Raw genomic sequence first — 18,857 nt, 5'->3', positions numbered from 1 at the left:
ATTCCCAAAAGTGGGAAAAGAGCGACCCAAGGGCTTTTTTGCATAACTCACATACCCCCAAGAAGGCCGGCACAGATGCCTCAGCATGTCCATCTTCTCTATGTCCCGCAAGACACCCGTGGGGAGTCACTCCTCTGGAAACGGGATTGCAACTCTTCACAGGTAACCTACCTCACTGCATCCTCATGAACTGCCAAAGCCATCCCCACCATAGGCAGCTGATGCCAGGCCATCACGAACAAGACATATCCTTGGGAAGCCGAGGTCAGCGCCTGCAACCCAATGATGACAGCCCATCCCACGACATCACACAGGACCTGTCCTCATGATACCTTACCTTTCTCTCCAGGGCAGAAGCCACTATGCAGGCTTAAATGCAGCACTCGATCCTCACCCCACTCCACGATGATCCACTTAGCGCCAACAGTGTGCTGGCAGCTTCAGGGGCAGCAGCGAGGCCTAATCCATCAGCCCCCTTCCGCCATCACCAAACTCCATCCCACCCCCGCCCACTGCTCCAGCCCCACCGGGCACTCAAGAACCTCACCGCACCAAACACGACAACAGAGAGGGCCACAGGCCTGGCCTGAGGCTCCAGGCTCCAACCAGGGAACCTTGCTCATTTTGGCTCCCAAAATCAACCACCGAAGCGGCATTCACAAAGCGTGATCCTGGTCAAAACACACTTCTCCAAGCTGAAAGCTCACTGGGCCCACACCAGCACACACTCCGACTATGAATACTAGCAGGAGAGCCTGCCCCCTTGCATTCCCTCACGGCCTTTTAGCAGGGACCGCGGATTCATAGATGACCCAGCTTATGGGCAGACACGGTCGACCCTCAGTCAGGAGCCCCTCCAATACTGGAGTCCTTGGTGGTGTTTGCGTGCATGACGGCAGGGGACACTGGCTTTCACTCCTAACAGTCCCATACACCCGAGAGAGGAAACGTGCGGAACCTCAGTTTCAATGAGGATACGGTAGAGTGTTCTCACCCATGTTGTTCAGAGTTTCCAAGGAATGCATACAAGGGTGTCATCATCGATCCAAGCACATGCTGGGATGCTGCAGAACACAACCGGGCAGTGCGCCGGGCTATACAGGGGAGTCATGAGCCTGGGGTAGCCCAAAAGCCTGGAGAATCCACAGCCTTCAGGCCACTCAACAAGATGAACAATCAAGCCACTCTTGCAGCCATTGGGCCCATCTGAGGAAAACCTAATATCTAATGGCACATCCTGGGGTGGTTGAATACCTACCATCCTGAGTTATCCCCGACCATGCTCGGGAACATGGCCCCGCCTCACTTTTTCCAGTTCTTCTTAGCACCTCCAGTCATCAGAGCACACGAAGATCTTCTTGTTTTTGCCGACGGCGAGGCTTGCCCAGCAACTGCACCTGGGAAGTGGACTGGTGTCCTCAGAGGACATGATCCATACAAACATTTACCTGGGCTTGAGCTCTGAAACTGCTTCCCAAGAACCTCTATCCCTTACCGAGAATTGACTGCATGTCTGATAGTACGACTGCAGGAAGTTAGGCACATACATTGGCCGGTGTGTGAGAGGCTGTATTTCTGTGTTCACGCGTGTGACTGTGACTGAGTACGCAGACACTCTTGTGGGTTTCTCTGTGTGCCGCTGACTACGCGTCTTGGTCTCTGTGTGTCCCTGTAGCCCTGTGAAGAGGCGTCCAACAGTAAACGCCATAGCTTATACACAACACCATGTCTAGACCCCCAACTGAAAGGTGAAAGCCCCCTGTCAGCTTCCAGAGGCCGCATGCAAACTTTAACCCCCAGGGGCTGTTGAAATACTCCACGGACTCCCGCTCTCCCACAGCCACGCCTTCTGACCAGAGCACAAAGACTGGATGAGACCTTCCTCCCAGCCGTGGCTGTGACATCTACGTGCAACTCGAGAACCTGCCAGCTACCAGCACATCTGATGTGCACTTGGGGTCACTCCCAGCACTTTCGGAAGCAGGGGAACTCCCATGGGTGACCCGACACCGACCTACAGCATTCTACTGGCAAGATGCAGCCTGAAACCACTCAATGGGCTAAAGAACATCGAACAAAGTGCAACTTCTTTCCAACTAGGCCTAATCTCTTTCCTTTGACCCGTGGGAATGCCCACCACAGGAAGCAGTGGGCTTCAGCAGCCATGACCCATGTTGGAACCCCACAGCGGAAACTAGGCCACCTTCCCGGCCATGTCTCAGGCAGCTCCCATCCGGCAAGGTTCGCGGCCCTGACCCCTAAGGAACCGCTCAAACGCTCAACAGCCTCGCCCAACGTGCCCAACTCCAGCCAGCAGGGCGACGCGTCCCTACTGGAAGCCACAGACATCTTCCGAACACGGGAACACTGAACACCAGGGAAGACAGACCATAAGCCTGTCTGCTTTGAAGATGCTGATCCCACCTGATGCATCCTGGAAATTCTACACTGCCACAGTGACACCACTGAGGAACTCAGAGTGATCAAAGGCATGGTCCCCGAGGACCACAGACAGACTTGCAACGGAAGACCTCTGCCATGTGAGGGCACTTGGAAGCCTGAAAGGGAAGAGTGGCTGGCCTTTGCAGTGCACCAGGGATGGCAACAGTGCCCCCTTCTCTGCCCCGCCAACGGACTCCTCTGGATAAAGCTCTGGCTATTCGAAAGGCCTGCATGCCACACGGGCCGTCCGCGTCATGCCCTCCGGCGAAACACCATCGCTTTGCACATTCCCAAAAGTGGGAAAAGAGCGACCCAAGGGCTTGTTTGCATAACTCACCTACCCCCAAGAAGGCCGGCACAGATGCCTCAGCATGTCCATCTTCTCTATGTCCCGCAAGACACCGTGGGGAGTCACTCCTCTGGAAACGGGATTGCAACTCTTCACAGGTAACCTACCTCACTGCATCCTCATGAACTGCCAAAGCCATCCCCACCATAGGCAGCTGATGCCAGGCCATCACGAACAAGACACATCCTTGGGAAGCCGAGGCCAGCGCCTGCAACCCAATGATGACAGCCCATCCCACGACATCACACAGGACCTGTCCTCATGATACCTTACCTTTCTCTCCAGGGCAGCAGCCACTACGCAGGCTTAAATGCAGCACTCGATCCTCACCCCACTCCACGATGATCCACTTAGCGCCAACAGTGTGCTGGCAGCTTCAGGGGCAGCAGCGAGGCCTAATCCATCAGCCCCCTTCCGCCATCACCAAACTCCATCCCACCCCCGCCCACTGCTCCAGCCCCACCGGGCACTCAAGAACCTCACCGCACCAAACACGACAACAGAGAGGGCCACAGGCCTGGCCTGAGGCTCCAGGCTCCAACCAGGGAACCTTGCTCATTTTGGCTCCCAAAATCAACCACCGAAGCGGCATGCACAAAGCGTGATCCTTGTCAAAACACACTTCTCCAAGCTGAAAGCTCACTGGGCCCACACCAGCACACACTCCGACTATGAAGACTAGCAGGAGAGCCTGCCCCCTTGCATTCCCTCACAGCCTTTTAGCAGGGACCGCGGATTCATAGATGACCCAGCTTATGGGCAGACACGGTCGACCCTCAGTCAGGAGCCCCTCCAATACTGGAGTCCTTGGTGGTGTTTGCGTGCATGTCGGCAGGGGACACTGGTCTTCACTCCTAACAGTCCCCTACACCCGAGAGAGGAAACGTGCTGAACCTCAGTTTCGATAAGGATACGGTAGAGTGTTCTCACCCATGTTGTTCAGAGTTTCCAAGGAATGCATACAAGGGTGTCATCATCTATCCAAGCACAGGCTGGGATGCGGCAGAACACAACCGGGCAGTGCGCCGGACTATACAGGGGAGTCATGAGCCTGGTGTACCCCAAAAGCCTGGAGAATCCACAGCCCTCAGGCCATTCAACAAGACGAACAATCAAGCCACTCTTACATCCATTGGGCCCATCTGAGGAAAACCTAATATCTAATGGCACATCCTGGGGTGGTTGAATATCTACCATCCTGAGTTATCCCCGACCATGCTCGGGAACATGGCCCCGCCTCACTTTTTCCAGTTCTTCTTAGCACCTCCAGTCATCAGGGCACACGAAGAACTTCTTGTTTTTGCCGACGGCGAGGCTTGCCCAGCAACTGCACCTGGGAAGTGGACTGGTGTCCTCACAGGACATGATCCATACAAATATTTACCTGGGCTTGAGCTCTGAAACTGCTTCCCAAGGACCTCTATCCCTTACCGAGAATTGACTGCATGTCTGATAGTACGACTGCAGGAAGTTAGGCACATACATTGGCCGGTGTGTGAGAGGCTGTATTTCTGTGTTCACGCGTGTGACTGTGACTGAGTACGCAGACGCTCTTGTGCGTTACTCTGTGTGCCCCTGACTATGCGTCTTGGTCTCTGTGTGTCCCTGTAGCCCTGTGAAGAGGTGTCCAACAGTAAACGTCATAGTTTATACACAACACCCTGTCTAGACCCCCAACTGAAAGGAGAAAGCCCCCTGTCAGCTTCCAGAGACCGCATGCAAACTTTAACCCCCAGGGGCTGTTGAAATACTCCACGGACTCCCGCTCTCCCACAGCCACGCCTTCTGACCACAGCACAAAGACTGGACGAGACCTGCCTCCCGGCCGTGGGTGTGACATCTACGTGCAACTCGAGAACCTGCCAGCTACCAGCACATCTGATGTGAACTTGGGGTCACTCCCAACATTTTGGAAGCAAGGGAACGCCCATGGTTGACCCGACACCGACCTACAGCATTCTACTGGCAAGATGCAGCCTGAAACAACTCAAGGGGCTAAAGAACATCGAACAAAGTGCAACTTCTTGCCAACTAGGCCTAATCACTTTCCTTTGACCCGTGGGAATGCCCACCACAGGAAGCAGTGGGCTTCAGCAGCCATGACCCACGTTGCAACCCCACAGCGGAAACTAGGCCACCTTCCCGGCCATGTCTCAGGCAGCTCCCATCCTGCAAGGTTCGCGGCCCTGACCCCTAAGGAACCGCTCAAACACTCAACAGCCTCGTCCAACGTGCCCTACTCCAGCCAGCAGGGCGACGCGTCCCTACTGGAAGGCACAGACATCTTCAGAACACGGGAACACTGAACACCAGGGAAGACAGACCGCAGGACTGTCTGCTTTGAAGATGCTGATCCCACCTGATGCATCCTGGAAATTCTCCACTGCCACAGTGACACCACTGAGGAACTCAGAGTGATCAAAGGCATGGTCCCCGAGGACCACAGACAGACTAGCAACGGAAGACCTCTGCCATGTGAGGGCACTTGGAAGCCTGAAAGGGAAGAGTGGCTGGCCTTGGCAGCGAACCAAGCATGGCAACACTGCCCCCTTCTCTGCCCCGCCAACGGACTGCTCTGGATAAAGCTCTGGGTATTCGAAAGGCTTGCATGCCATACGGGCTGGCCGCGTCATGCCCTCCGGCAGAAACACTATCGCTTTGCACATTCCCAAAAGTGGGAAAAGAGCGACCCAAGGGCTTGTTTGCATAACTCACCTACCCCCAAGAAGGCCGGCTCAGATGCCTCAGCATGTCCATCTTCTCTATGTCCCGCAAGACGCCCGTGGGGAGTCACTCCTCTGGAAACGGGATTGCAACTCTTCACAGGTAACCTACCTCACTGCATCCTCATGAACTGCCACATGAATCCACACCATAGGCAGCTGATGCCAGGCCATCACGAACAAGACACATCCTTGGGAAGCCGAGGCTAGCGCCTGCAACCCAATGATGAGAGCCCATCCCACGACATCACACAGGACCTGTCCTCATCACACCTTACCTTTCTCTCCAGGGCAGCAGCCACTACGCAGGCTTAAATGCAGCACTCGATCCTCACCCCACTCCACGATGATCCACTTAGCGCCAACAGTGTGCTGGCAGCTTCAGGGGCAGCAGCGAGGCCTAATCCATCAGCCCCCTTCCGCCATCACCAAACTCCATCCCACCCCTGCCCACTGCTCCAGCCCCACCGGGCACTCAAGAACCTCACCACACCAAACACGACAACAGAGAGGGCCACAGGCCTGGCCTGAGGCTCCAGGCTCCAACCAGGGAACCTTGCTCATTTTGGCTCCCAAAATCAACCACCGAAGCGGCATGCACAAAGCGTGATCCTGGTCAAAACACACTTCTCCAAGCTGAAAGCTCACTGGGCCCACACCAGCACACACTCCGACTCTGAAGACTAGCAGGAGAGCCTGCCCCCTTACATTCCCTCACGGCCTTTTAGCAGGGACCGCGGATTTATAGCTGACCCAGCTTCTGGGCAGACACGGTCGACCCTCAGTCAGGAGCCCCTCCAATACTGGAGTCCTTGGTGGTGTTTGCGTGCATGTCGGCAGGGGACACTGGCCTTCACTCCTAACAGTCCCCTACACCCGAGAGAGGAAACGTGCTGAATCTCAGTTTCGATAAGGATACGGTAGAGTGTTCTCACCCATGTTGTTCAGAGTTTCCAAGGAATGCATACAAGGGTGTCATCATCTATCCAAGCACAGGCTGGGATGCGGCAGAACACAACCGGGCAGTGCGCCGGGCTCTGCAGGGGAGTCATGAGCCTGGCGTACCCCAAAAGCCTGGGGAATCCACAGCCCTCAGGCCACTCAACAAGACAAACAATCAAACGACTCTTACATCCATTGGGCCCATCTGAGGAAAACCTAATATCTAATGGCACATCCTGGGGTGGTTGAATACCTACCATCCTGAGTTATCCCCGACCATGTACGGGAACATGGCCCCGCCTCACTATTTCCAGTTCTTCTTAGCACCTCCAGTCATCAGGGCACACGAATATCTTCTTGTTTTTGCCGACGGCGAGGCTTGCCCAGCAACTGCACCTGGGAAGTGGACTGGTGTCCTCACAGGACATGATCCATACAAACATTTACCTGGGCTTGAGCTCTGAAACTGCTTCCCAAGGACCTCTATCCCTTACCGAGAATTGACTGCATGTCTGATAGTACGACTGCAGGAAGTTAGGCACATACATTGGCCGGTGTGTGAGAGGCTGTATTTCTGTGTTCACGCGTGTGACTGTGACTGAGTACGCAGACGCTCTTGTGCGTTACTCTGTGTGCCCCTGACTATGCGTCTTGGTCTCTGTGTGTCCCTGTAGCCCTGTGAAGAGGTGTCCAACAGTAAACGTCATAGTTTATACACAACACCCTGTCTAGATCCCCAACTGAAAGGAGAAAGCCCCCTGTCAGCTTCCAGAGACCGCATGCAAACTTTAACCCCCAGGGGCTGTTGAAATACTCCACGGACTCCCGCTCTCCCACAGCCACGCCTTCTGACCACAGCACAAAGACTGGACGAGACCTGCCTCCCGGCCGTGGGTGTGACATCTACGTGCAACTCGAGAACCTGCCAGCTACCAGCACATCTGATGTGAACTTGGGGTCACTCCCAACATTTTGGAAGCAAGGGAACGCCCATGGTTGACCCGACACCGACCTACAGCATTCTACTGGCAAGATGCAGCCTGAAACAACTCAAAGGGCTAAAGAACATCGAACGAAGTGCAACTTCTTGCCAACTAGGCCTAATCACTTTCCTTTGACCCGTGGGAATGCCCACCACAGGAAGCAGTGGGCTTCAGCAGCCATGACCCACGTTGCAACCCCACAGCGGAAACTAGGCCACCTTCCCGGCCATGTCTCAGGCAGCTCCCATCCTGCAAGGTTCGCGGCCCTGACCCCTAAGGAACCGCTCAAACGCTCAACAGCCTTGTCCAACGTGCCCTACTCCAGCCAGCAGGGCGACGCGTCCCTACTGGAAGGCACAGACATCTTCCGAACACGGGAACACTGAACACCAGGGAAGACAGACCGCAGGACTGTCTGCTTTGAAGATGCTGATCCCACCTGATGCATCCTGGAAATTCTCCACTGCCACAGTGACACCACTGAGGAACTCAGAGTGATCAAAGGCATGGTCCCCGAGGACCACAGACAGACTAGCAACGGAAGACCTCTGCCATGTGAGGGCACTTGGAAGCCTGAAAGGGAAGAGTGGCTGGCCTTGGCAGCGAACCAAGCATGGCAACACTGTCCCCTTCTCTGCCCCGCCAACGGACTGCTCTGGATAAAGCTCTGGCTATTCGAAAGGCCTGCATGCCATACGGGCCGGCCGCGTCATGCCCTCCGGCAGAAACACTATCGCTTTGCACATTCCCAAAAGTGGGAAAAGAGCGACCCAAGGGCTTGTTTGCATAACTCACCTACCCCCAAGAAGGCCGGCACAGATGCCTCAGCATGTCCATCTTCTCTATGTCCCGCAAGACACCGTGGGGAGTCACTCCTCTGGAAACGGGATTGCAACTCTTCACAGGTAACCTACGTCACTGCATCCTCATGAACTGCCAAATCCATCCCCACCATAGGCAGCTGATGCCAGGCCATCACGAACAAGACACATCCTTGGGAAGCCGAGGCCAGCGCCTGCAACCCAATGATGACAGCCCATCCCACGACATCACACAGGACCTGTCCTCATGATTCCTTACCTTTCTCTCCAGGGCAGCAGCCACTATGCAGGCTTAAATGCAGCACTCGATCCTCACCCCACTCCACGATGATCCACTTAGCGCCAACAGTGTGCTGGCAGCTTCAGGGGCAGCAGCGAGGCCTAATCCATCAGCCCCCTTCCGCCATCACCAAAATCCATCCCACCCCCGCCCACTTCTCCAGCCCCACCGGGCACTCAAGGACCTCACCACACCAAACACAACAACAGAGAGGGCCACAGGCCTGGCCTGAGGCTCCAGGCTCCAACCAGGGAAACTTGCTCATTTTGGCTCCCAAAATCAACCACCGAAGCGGCATGCACAAAGCGTGATCCTGGTCAAAACACACTTCTCCAAACTGAAAGCTGACTGGGCCCACACCAGCACACATTCCGACTCTGAACACTAGCAGGAGAGCCTGCCCCCTTGCATTCCCTCACGGCCTTTTAGCAGGGACCGCGGATTCAGATGACCCAGCTTATGGGCAGACACGGTCGACCCTCAGTCAGGAGCCCCTCCAATACTGGAGTCCTTGGTGGTGTTTGCGTGCATGTCGGCAGGGGACACTGGTCTTCACTCCTAACAGTCCCCTACACCCGAGAGAGGAAACGTGCTGAACCTCAGTTTCGATAAGGATACGGTAGAGTGTTCTCACCCATGTAGTTCAGAGTTTCCAAGGAATGCATACAAGGGTGTCATCATCGATCCAAGCACATGCTGGGATGCGGCAGAACACAACTGGGCAGTGCGCCGGGCTATACAGGGGAGTCATGAGCCTGGGGTACCCCAAAAGCCTGGAGAATGCACAGCCCTCAGGCCACTCAACAAGACGAACAATCAAGCCACTCTTACATCCATTGGGCCCATCTGAGGAAAACCTAATATCTAATGGCACATCCTGGGGTGGTTGAATACCTACCATCCTGAGTTATCCCCGACCATGCTCGGGAACATGGCCCCGCCTCACTTTTTCCAGTTCTTCTTAGCACCTCCAGTCATCAGGGCACACGAAGATCTTCTTGTTTTTGCCGACGGCGAGGCTTGCCCAGCAACTGCACCTGGGAAGTGGACTGGTGTCCTCAAAGGACATGATCCATACAAACATTTACCTGGGCTTGAGCTCTGAAACTGCTTCCCAAGGACCTCTATCCCTTACCGAGAATTGACTGCATGTCTGATAGTACGACTGCAGGAAGTTAGGCACATACATTGGCCGGTGTGTGAGAGGCTGTATTTCTGTGTTCACGCGTGTGACTGTGACTGAGTACGGAGACGCTCTTGTGGGTTTCTCTGTGTGCCGCTGACTACGCGTCTTGGCCTCTGTGTGTCCCTGTAGCCCTATGAAGAGGCGTCCAACAGTAAAAGCCATACCTTATACACAACACCCTGTCTAGACCCCCTAGTGAAAGGAGAAAGCCCCCTGTCAGCTTCCAGAGACCGCATGCAAACTTTAACCCCCAGGGGCTGTTGAAATACTCCACGGACTCCCGCTCTCCCACAGCCACGCCTTCTAACCAGAGCCCAAATACTGGATGAGACCTTCCTCCCAGCCGTGGCTGTGACATCTACGTGCAACTCGAGAACCTGCCAGCTACCAGCACATCTGATGTGCACTTGGGGTCACTCCCAGCACTTTCGGAAGCAAGGGAACTCCCATGGGTGACCCGACACCGACCTACAGCATTCTACTGGCAAGATGCAGCCTGAAACCACTCAATGGGCTAAAGAACATCGAACAAAGTGCAACTTCTTTCCAACTAGGCCTAATCTCTTTCCTTTGACCCGTGGGAATGCCCACCACAGGAAGCAGTGGGCTTCAGCAGCCATGACCCATGTTGGAACCCCACAGCGGAAACTAGGCCACCTTCCCGGCCATATCTCAGGCAGCTCCCATCCTGCAAGGTTCGCGGCCCTGACCCCTAAGGAACCGCTCAAACGCTCAACAGCCTCGCCCAACGTGCCCAACTCCTGCCAGCAGGACGACGCGTCCCTACTGGAAGCCACAGACATCTTCCGAACACGGGAACACTGAACACCAGGGAAGACAGACCGCAAGCCTGTCTACTTTGAAGATGCTGATCCCACCTGATGCATCCTGGAAATTCTCCACTGCCACAGTGACACCACTGAGGAACTCAGAGTGATCAAAGGCATGGTCCCCGAGGACCACAGACAGACTTGCAAAGGAAGACCTCTGCCATGTGAGGGCACTTGGAAGCCTGAAAGGGAACCGTGTCTGGCCTTGGCAGTGCACCAGGGATGGCAACAGTGCCCCCTTCTCTGCCCCGCCAACGGACTGCTCTGGATAAAGCTCTGGGTATTCGAAAGGCCTGCATGCCATACGGGCCGGCCGCGTCATGCCCTCCGGCAGAAACACTATCGCTTTGCACATTCCCAAAAGTGGGAAAAGAGCGACCCAAGGGCTTGTTTGCATAACTCACCTACCCCCAAGAAGGCCGGCACAGATGCCTCAGCATGTCCATCTTCTCTATGTCCCGCAAGACACCCGTGGGGAGTCACTCCTCTGGAAACGGGATTGCAACTCTTCACAGGTAACCTACCTCACTGCATCCTCATGTACTGCCACAGCAATCCACACCATAGGCAGCTGATGCCAGGCCATCACGAACAAGACACATCCTTGGGAAGCCGAGGCTAGCGCCTGCAACCCAATGATGAGAGCCCATCCCACGACATCACACAGGACCTGTCCTCATCACACCTTACTTTTCTCTCCAGGGCAGCAGCCACTACGCAGGCTTAAATGCAGCACTCGATCCTCACCCCACTCCACGATGATCCACTTAGCGCCAACAGTGTGCTGGCAGCTTCAGGGGCAGCAGCGAGGCCTAATCCATCAGCCCCCTTCCGCCATCACCAAACTCCATCCCACCCCCGCCCACTGCTCCAGCCCCACCGGGCACTCAAGAATCTCACCGCACCAAACACGACAACAGAGAGGGCCACAGGCCTGGCCTGAGGCTCCAGGCTCCAACCAGGGAACCTTGCTCATTTTGGCTCCCAAAATCAACCACCGAAGCGGCATGCACAAAGCGTGATCCTGGTCAAAACAAACTTCTCCAAGCTGAAAGCTCACTGGGCCCACACCAGCACACACTCCGACTCTGAAGACTAGCAGGAGAGCCTGCCCCCTTACATTCCCTCACGGCCTTTTAGCAGGGACCGCGGATTTATAGCTGACCCAGCTTCTGGGCAGACACGGTCGACCCTCAGTCAGGAGCCCCTCCAATACTGGAGTCCTTGGTGGTGTTTGCGTGCATGTCGGCAGGGGACACTGGCCTTCACTCCTAACAGTCCCCTACACCCGAGAGAGGAAACGTGCTGAACCTCAGTTTCGATAAGGATACGGTAGAGTGTTCTCACCCATGTTGTTCAGAGTTTCCAAGGAATGCATACAAGGGTGTCATCATCTATCCAAGCACATGCTGGGATGCGGCAGAACACAACCGGGCAGTGCGCCGGGCTCTGCAGGGGAGTCATGAGCCTGGCGTACCCCAAAAGCCTGGGGAATCCACAGCCCTCAGGCCACTCAACAAGACAAACAATCAAACCACTCTTACATCCATTGGGCCCATCTGAGGAAAACCTAATATCTAATGGCACATCCTGGGGTGGTTGAATACCTACCATCCTGAGTTATCCGCGACCATGCTCGGGAACATGGCCCCGCCTGAGTTTTTCCAGTTCTTCTTAGCACCTCCAGTCATCAGAGCACACGAAGATCTTCTTGTTTTTGCCGACGGCGAGGCTTGCCCAGCAACTGCACCTGGGAAGTGGACTGGTGTCCTCAAAGGACATGATCCATACCAACATTTACCTGGGCTTGAGCTCTGAAACTGCTTCCCAAGGACCTCTATCCCTTACCGAGAATTGACTGCATGTCTGATAGTACGACTGCAGGAAGTTAGGCACATACATTGGCCGGTGTGTGAGAGGCTGTATTTCTGTGTTCACGCGTGTGACTGTGACTGTGCACGCAGACGCTCTTGTGGGTTTCTCTGTGTGCCGCTGACTACGCGTCTTGGTCTCTGTGTGTCCCTGTAGCCCTGTGAAGAGGCGTCCAACAGTAAACGCCGTAGTTTATACACAACACCCTGTCTAGACCCCCAACTGAAAGGAGAAAGCCCCCTGTCAGCTTCCAGAGGCCGCATGCAAACTTTAAACCCAGGGGCTGTTGAAATACTCCATGGACTCCCGCTCTCCCACAGCCACGCCTTCTGACCAGAGCACAAAGACTGGACGAGACCTGCCTCACGGCCCTGGGTGTGACATCTACGTGCAACTCGAGAACCTACCAGCTACCAGCACATCTGATGTGCACTTGGGGTCACTCCCAGCACTTTCGGAAGCAAGGGAACTCCCATGGGTGACCCGACAACGACCTACAGCATTCTACTGGCAAGATGCACCCTGAAAACACTCAATGGGCTAAAGAATATCGAACAAAGTGCAACTTCTTGCCAACTAGGCCTAATCACTTTCCTTTGACCCGTGGGAATGCCCACCACAGGAGGCAGTGGGCTTCAGCAGCCATGACCCATGTTGGAGCCCCACAGCGGAAACTAGGCCACCTTCCCGGCCATGTCTCAGGCAGCTCCCATCCTGCAAGGTTCGCGGCCCTGACCCCTAAGGAACCGCTCAAACGCTCAACAGCCTCGTCCAACGTGCCCTAATCCAGCCAGCAGGGCGACACGTCCCTACTGGAAGCCACAGACATCTTCCGAACACGGGAACACTGAACACTAGGGAAGACAGACCGCAAGCCTGTCTGCTTTGAAGATGCTGATCCCACCTGATGCATCCTGGAAATTCTCCACTGCCACAGTGACACCACTGAGGAACTCAGAGTGATCAAAGGCATGGTCCCCGAGGACCACAGACAGACTTGCAACGGAAGACCTCTGCCAAGTGAGGGCACTTGGAAGCCTGAAAGTGAAGAGTGGCTGGCCTTGGCAGCGCACCAGGGATGGCAACAGTGCCCCCTTCTCTGTCCCGCCAGCGGACTGCTCTGGATAAAGCTCTGGCTATTCGAAAGGCCTGCATGCCACACGGGCCGGCCGCGTCATGCCCTCCGGCAGAAACACTATCGCTTTGCACATTCCCAAAAGTGGGAAAAGAGCGACCCAAGGGCTTGTTTGCATAACTCACCTACCCCGAAGAAGGCCGGCACAGATGCCTCAGCATGTCCATCTTCTCTATGTCCCGTAAGACACCCGTGGGGAGTCACTCCTCTGGAAACGGGATTGCAACTCTTCACAGGTAACCTAACTCACTGCATCCTCATGAACTGCCAAAGCCATCCCCACCATAGGCAGCTGATGCCAGGCCATCAGGAACAAGACACATCCTTGGGAAGCCGAGGCCAGCGCCTGCAACCCAATGATGACAGCCCATCCCATGACATCACACAGGACCTGTCCTCATGATACCTTACATTTCTCTCCAGGGCAGCAGCCACTACGCAGGCTTAAATGCAGCACTCGATCCTCACCCCACTCCACGATGATCCACTTAGCACCAGCAGTGTGCTGGCAGCTTCAGGGGCAGCAGCGAGGCCTAATCCCTCAGGCCCTTCCGCCATCACCAAACTCCATCCCACCCCCGCCCACTGCTCCAGCCCCACCGGGCACTCAAGAACCTCACCGCACCAAACACAACAACAGAGAGGGCCTCAGGCCTTCCCTGAGGCTCCAGGCTCCAACCAGGGAACCTTGCTCACTTTGGCTTCCAAAATCAACCACCGAAGCGGCATGCACAAAGCGTGCTCCTGGTCAAAACACACTTCTCCAAGCTGAAAGCTCACTGGGCCCACACCAGCACACACTCCAACTCTGAACACTAGCAGGAGAGCCTGCCCCCTTGCATTCCCTCACGGCCTTTTAGCAGGGACCGCGGATTAAGATGACCCAGCTTATGGGCAGACACGGTCGACCCTCAGTCAGGAGCCCCTCCAATACTGGAGTCCTTGGTGGGGTTTGCGTGCATGTTGGCAGGGGACACTGGCCTTCACTCCTAACAGTCCCCTACACCCGAGAGTGGAAACGTGCTGAACCTCAGTTTCGATAAGGATACGGTAGTGTGTTCTCACCCATGTTTTTCAGAGTTTCCAAGGAATGCATACAAGGGTGTCATCATCTATCCAAGCACATGCTGGGATGCGGCAGAACACAACCGGGCAGTGCGCCGGGCTCTGCAGGGGAGTCATGAGCCTGGGGTACCCCAAAAGCCTGGGGAATCCACAGCCCTCAGGCCACTCAAAAAGACAAACAATCAAACCACTCTTACATCCATTGGGCCCATCTGAGGAAAACCTAATATCTAATGGCACATCCTGGGGTGGTTGAATACCTACCATCCTGAGTTATCCCCGACCATGCTCGGGAACATGGCCCCGCCTCACTTTTTCCAGTTCTTCTTAGCACCTCCAGTCATCAGGGCACACGAAGATCTTCTTGTTTTTGCCGACGGCGAGGCTTGCCCAGCAACTGCACCTGGGAAGTGGACTGGTGTCCTCAAAGGACATGATCCATACAAACATTTACCTGGGCTTGAGCTCTGAAACTGCTTCCCAAGGACCTCTATCCCTTACCGAGAATTGACTGCATGTCTGATAGTACGACTGCAGGAAGTTAGGCACATACATTGGCCGGTGTGTGAGAGGCTGTATTTCTGTGTTCACGCATGTGACTGTGACTGCGCACGCAGACGCTCTTGTGGGTTTCTCTGTGTGCCGCTGACTATGCGTCTTGGTCTCTGTATGTCCCTGTAGCCCTGTGAAGAGGCGTCCAACAGTAAACGCCGTAGTTTATACACAACACCCTGTCTAACCCCCAACTGAAAGGAGAAAGCCCCCTGTCAGCTTCCAGAGGCCGCATGCAAACTTTAAACCCAGGGGCTGTTGAAATACTCCACGGACTCCCGCTCTCCCACAGCCACGCCTTCTGACCACAGCACAAAGACTGGACGAGACCTGCCTCCCGGCCGTGGGTGTGACATCTACGTGCAACTCGAGAACCTGCCAGCTACCAGCACATCTGATGTGCACTTGGGGTCACTCCCAGCACTTTCGGAAGCAAGGGAACTCCCATGGGTGACCCGACAACGACCTACAGCATTCTACTGGCAAGATGCACCCTGAAAACACTCAATGGGCTAAAGAATATCGAACAAAGTGCAACTTCTTGCCAACTAGGCCTAATCACTTTCCTTTGACCCGTGGGAATGCCCACCACAGGAGGCAGTGGGCTTCAGCAGCCATGACCCATGTTGGAGCCCCACAGCGGAAACTAGGCCACCTTCCCGGCCATGGCTCAGGCAGCTCCCATCCTGCAAGGTTCGCGGCCCTGACCCCTAAGGAACCGCTCAAACGCTCAACAGCCTCGTCCAACGTGCCCTAATCCAGCCAGCAGGGCGACGCGTCCCTACTGGAAGCCACAGACATCTTCCGAACACGGGAACACTGAACACCAGGGAACACAGACCGCAAGCCTGTCTGCTTTGAAGATGCTGATCCCACCTGATGCATCCTGGAAATTCTCCACTGCCACAGTGACACCACTGAGGAACTCAGAGTGATCAAAGGCATGGTCCCCGAGGACCACAGACAGACTTGCAACGGAAGACCTCTGCCAAGTGAGGGCACTTGGAAGCCTGAAAGGGAAGAGTGGCTGGCCTTGGCAGTGCACCAGGGATGGCAACAGTGCCCCCTTCTCTGTCCCGCCAGCGGACTGCTCTGGATAAAGCTCTGGCTATTGAAAAGGCCTGCATGCCACACGGGCCGGCCGCGTCATGCCCTCCGGCAGAAACACTATCGCTTTGCACATTCCCAAAAGTGGGAAAAGAGCGAACCAAGGGCTTGTTTGCATAACTCACCTACCCCCAAGAAGACCGGCACAGATGCCTCAGCATGTCCGTCTTCTCTATGTCCCGCAAGACACCCGTGGGGAGTCACTCCTCTGGAAACGGGATTGCAACTCTTCACAGGTAACCTACCTCACTGCATCCTCATGAACTGCCAAAGCCATCCCCACCATAGGCAGCTGATGCCAGGCCATCACGTACAAGACACATCCTTGGGAAGCCGAGGCCAGCGCCTGCAACCCAATGATGACAGCCCATCCCATGACATCACACAGGACATGTCCTCATCATACCTTACCTTTCTCGCCAGGGCAGCAGCAACTACGCAGGCTTAAATGCAGCACTCGATCCTCACCCCACTCCACGATGATCCACTTAGCGCCAACAGTGTGCTGGCAGCTTCAGGGGCAGCAGCGAGGCCTAATCCATCAGCCCCCTTCCGCCATCACCAAACTCCATCCCACCCCCGCCCACTGCTCCAGCCCCACCGGGCACTCAAGAACCTCACCGCACCAAACACAACAACAGAGAGGGCCACAGGCCTGGCCTGAGGCTCCAGGCTCCAACCAGGGAACCTTGCTCATTTTGGCTTCCAAAATCAACCACCGAAGCGGCATGCACAAAGCGTGATCCTGGTCAAAACACACTTCTCCAAGCTGAAAGCTCACTGGGCCCACACCAGCACACATTCCGACTCTGAACACTAGCAGGAGAGCCTGCCCCCTTGCATTCCCTCACGGCCTTTTAGCAGGGACCGCGGATTCAGATGACCCAGCTTATGGGCAGACACGGTCGACCCTCAGTCAGGAGCCCCTCCAATACTGGAGTCCTTGGTGGTGTTTGCGTGCATGTCGGCAGGGGACACTGGCCATCACTCCTAACAGTCCCCTACACCCGAGAGAGGAAACGTGCTGAACCTCAGTTTCGATAATGATACGGTAGAGTGTTCTCACCCATGTTGTTCAGAGTTTCCAAGGAATGCATACAAGGGTGTCATCATCTATCCAAGCACATGCTGGGATACGGCAGAACACAACCGGGCAGTGCGCCGGGCTCTGCAGGGGAGTCATGAGCCTGGGTTACCCCAAAAGCCTGGGGAATCCACAGCCCTCAGGCCACTCAACATGACAAACAATCAAACCACTCTTACATCCATTGGGCCCATCTGAGGAAAACCTAATATCTAATGGCACATCCTGGGGTGGTTGAATACCTACCATCCTGAGTTATCCACGACCATGCTCGGGAACATGGCCCCGCCTCACTTTTTCCAGTTCTTCTTAGCACCTCCAGTCATCAGGGCACACGAAGATCTTCTTGTTTTTGCCGACGGCGAGGCTTGCCCAGCATCTGCACCTGGGAAGTGGACTGGTGTCCTCAAAGGACATGATCCATACAAACATTTACCTGGGCTTGAGCTCTGAAACTGCTTCCCAAGGACCTCTATCCCTTACCGAGAATTGACTGCATGTCTGATAGTACGACTGCAGGAAGTTAGGCACATACATTGGCCGGTGTGTGAGAGGCTGTATTTCTGTGTTCACGCGTGTGACTGTGACTGAGTACGCAGACGCTCTTGTGGGTTTCTCCGTGTGCCCCTGACTATGCCTCTTGGTCTCTGTGTGTCCCTGTAGCCCTGTGAAGAGGCGTCCAACAGTAAACGCCATAGTTTATACACAACACACTGTCTAGACCCCCAACTGAAAGGAGAAAGACCCCTGTCAGCTTCCAGAGACCGCGTGCAAACTTTAACCCCCAGGGGCTGTTGAAATACTCCACGGACTCCCGCTCTCCCACAGCCACGCCTTCTGACCACAGCACAAAGACTGGACGAGACCTGCCTCCCGGCCGTGGGTGTGACATCTACGTGCAACTCGAGAACCTGCCAGCTACCAGCACATCTGATGTGCACTTGGGGTCACTCCCAACATTTTGGAAGCAAGGGAACGCCCATGGTTGACCCGACACCGACCTACAGCATTCTACTGGCAAGATGTAGCCTGAAACAACTCAAGGGGCTAAAGAACATCGAACAAAGTGCAACTTCTTGCCAACTAGGCCTAATCACTTTCCTTTGACCCGTGGGAATGCCCACCACAGGAAAAAGTGGGCTGCAGCAACCATGACCCACGTTGGAACCCCACAGCGGAAACTAGGCCACCTTCCCGGCCATGTCTCAGGCAGCTCCCATCCTGCAAGGTTCGCGGCCCTGACCCCTAAGGAACCGCTCAAACGCTCAACAGCCTCGTCCAACGTGCCCTACTCCAGCCAGCAGGGCGACGCGTCCCTACTGGAAGGCACAGACATCTTCCGAACACGGGAACACTGAACACCAGGGAAGACAGACCGCAGGACTGTCTGCTTTGAAGATGCTGATCCCACCTGATGCATCCTGGAAATTCTCCACTGCCACAGTGACACCACTGAGGAACTGAGAGTGATCAAAGGCATGGTCCC

At 55.3% G+C, this 18,857-nt stretch overlaps 7 non-coding genes across 7 annotated transcripts; all 7 read right to left on the bottom strand.

The window, feature by feature from the left end:
* Positions 1 to 954: 954 nt before the first annotated feature.
* Positions 955 to 1,047, bottom strand: LOC137777098 (small nucleolar RNA SNORD116). The gene has a single exon (XR_011076429.1). It is a non-coding gene; the product is annotated as a small nucleolar RNA SNORD116 (small nucleolar RNA).
* Positions 1,048 to 3,681: 2,634 nt separating this feature from the next.
* LOC137750767 (small nucleolar RNA SNORD116) lies at positions 3,682 to 3,774 on the bottom strand. The gene has a single exon (XR_011070556.1). It is a non-coding gene; the product is annotated as a small nucleolar RNA SNORD116 (small nucleolar RNA).
* A 2,635-nt stretch (positions 3,775 to 6,409) lies between these two features.
* Positions 6,410 to 6,502, bottom strand: LOC137751007 (small nucleolar RNA SNORD116). Its single transcript, XR_011070675.1, has one exon. It is a non-coding gene; the product is annotated as a small nucleolar RNA SNORD116 (small nucleolar RNA).
* Positions 6,503 to 9,134: 2,632 nt separating this feature from the next.
* Positions 9,135 to 9,227, bottom strand: LOC137750489 (small nucleolar RNA SNORD116). The gene has a single exon (XR_011070463.1). It is a non-coding gene; the product is annotated as a small nucleolar RNA SNORD116 (small nucleolar RNA).
* A 2,636-nt stretch (positions 9,228 to 11,863) lies between these two features.
* Positions 11,864 to 11,956, bottom strand: LOC137750761 (small nucleolar RNA SNORD116). Its single transcript, XR_011070555.1, has one exon. It is a non-coding gene; the product is annotated as a small nucleolar RNA SNORD116 (small nucleolar RNA).
* Positions 11,957 to 14,588: 2,632 nt separating this feature from the next.
* LOC137751502 (small nucleolar RNA SNORD116) lies at positions 14,589 to 14,681 on the bottom strand. The gene has a single exon (XR_011070824.1). It is a non-coding gene; the product is annotated as a small nucleolar RNA SNORD116 (small nucleolar RNA).
* A 2,632-nt stretch (positions 14,682 to 17,313) lies between these two features.
* LOC137751043 (small nucleolar RNA SNORD116) lies at positions 17,314 to 17,406 on the bottom strand. Its single transcript, XR_011070680.1, has one exon. It is a non-coding gene; the product is annotated as a small nucleolar RNA SNORD116 (small nucleolar RNA).
* Positions 17,407 to 18,857: the final 1,451 nt, after the last annotated feature.

This window comes from Eschrichtius robustus, chromosome 1 (genome assembly GCF_028021215.1).
Source record: "Eschrichtius robustus isolate mEscRob2 chromosome 1, mEscRob2.pri, whole genome shotgun sequence".
In the NCBI taxonomy this organism is placed as follows: domain Eukaryota; kingdom Metazoa; phylum Chordata; class Mammalia; order Artiodactyla; family Eschrichtiidae; genus Eschrichtius; species Eschrichtius robustus.
Note: the sequence above shows the minus strand (reverse complement) of the source record. Positions and strands in the feature narration are given on the sequence as shown.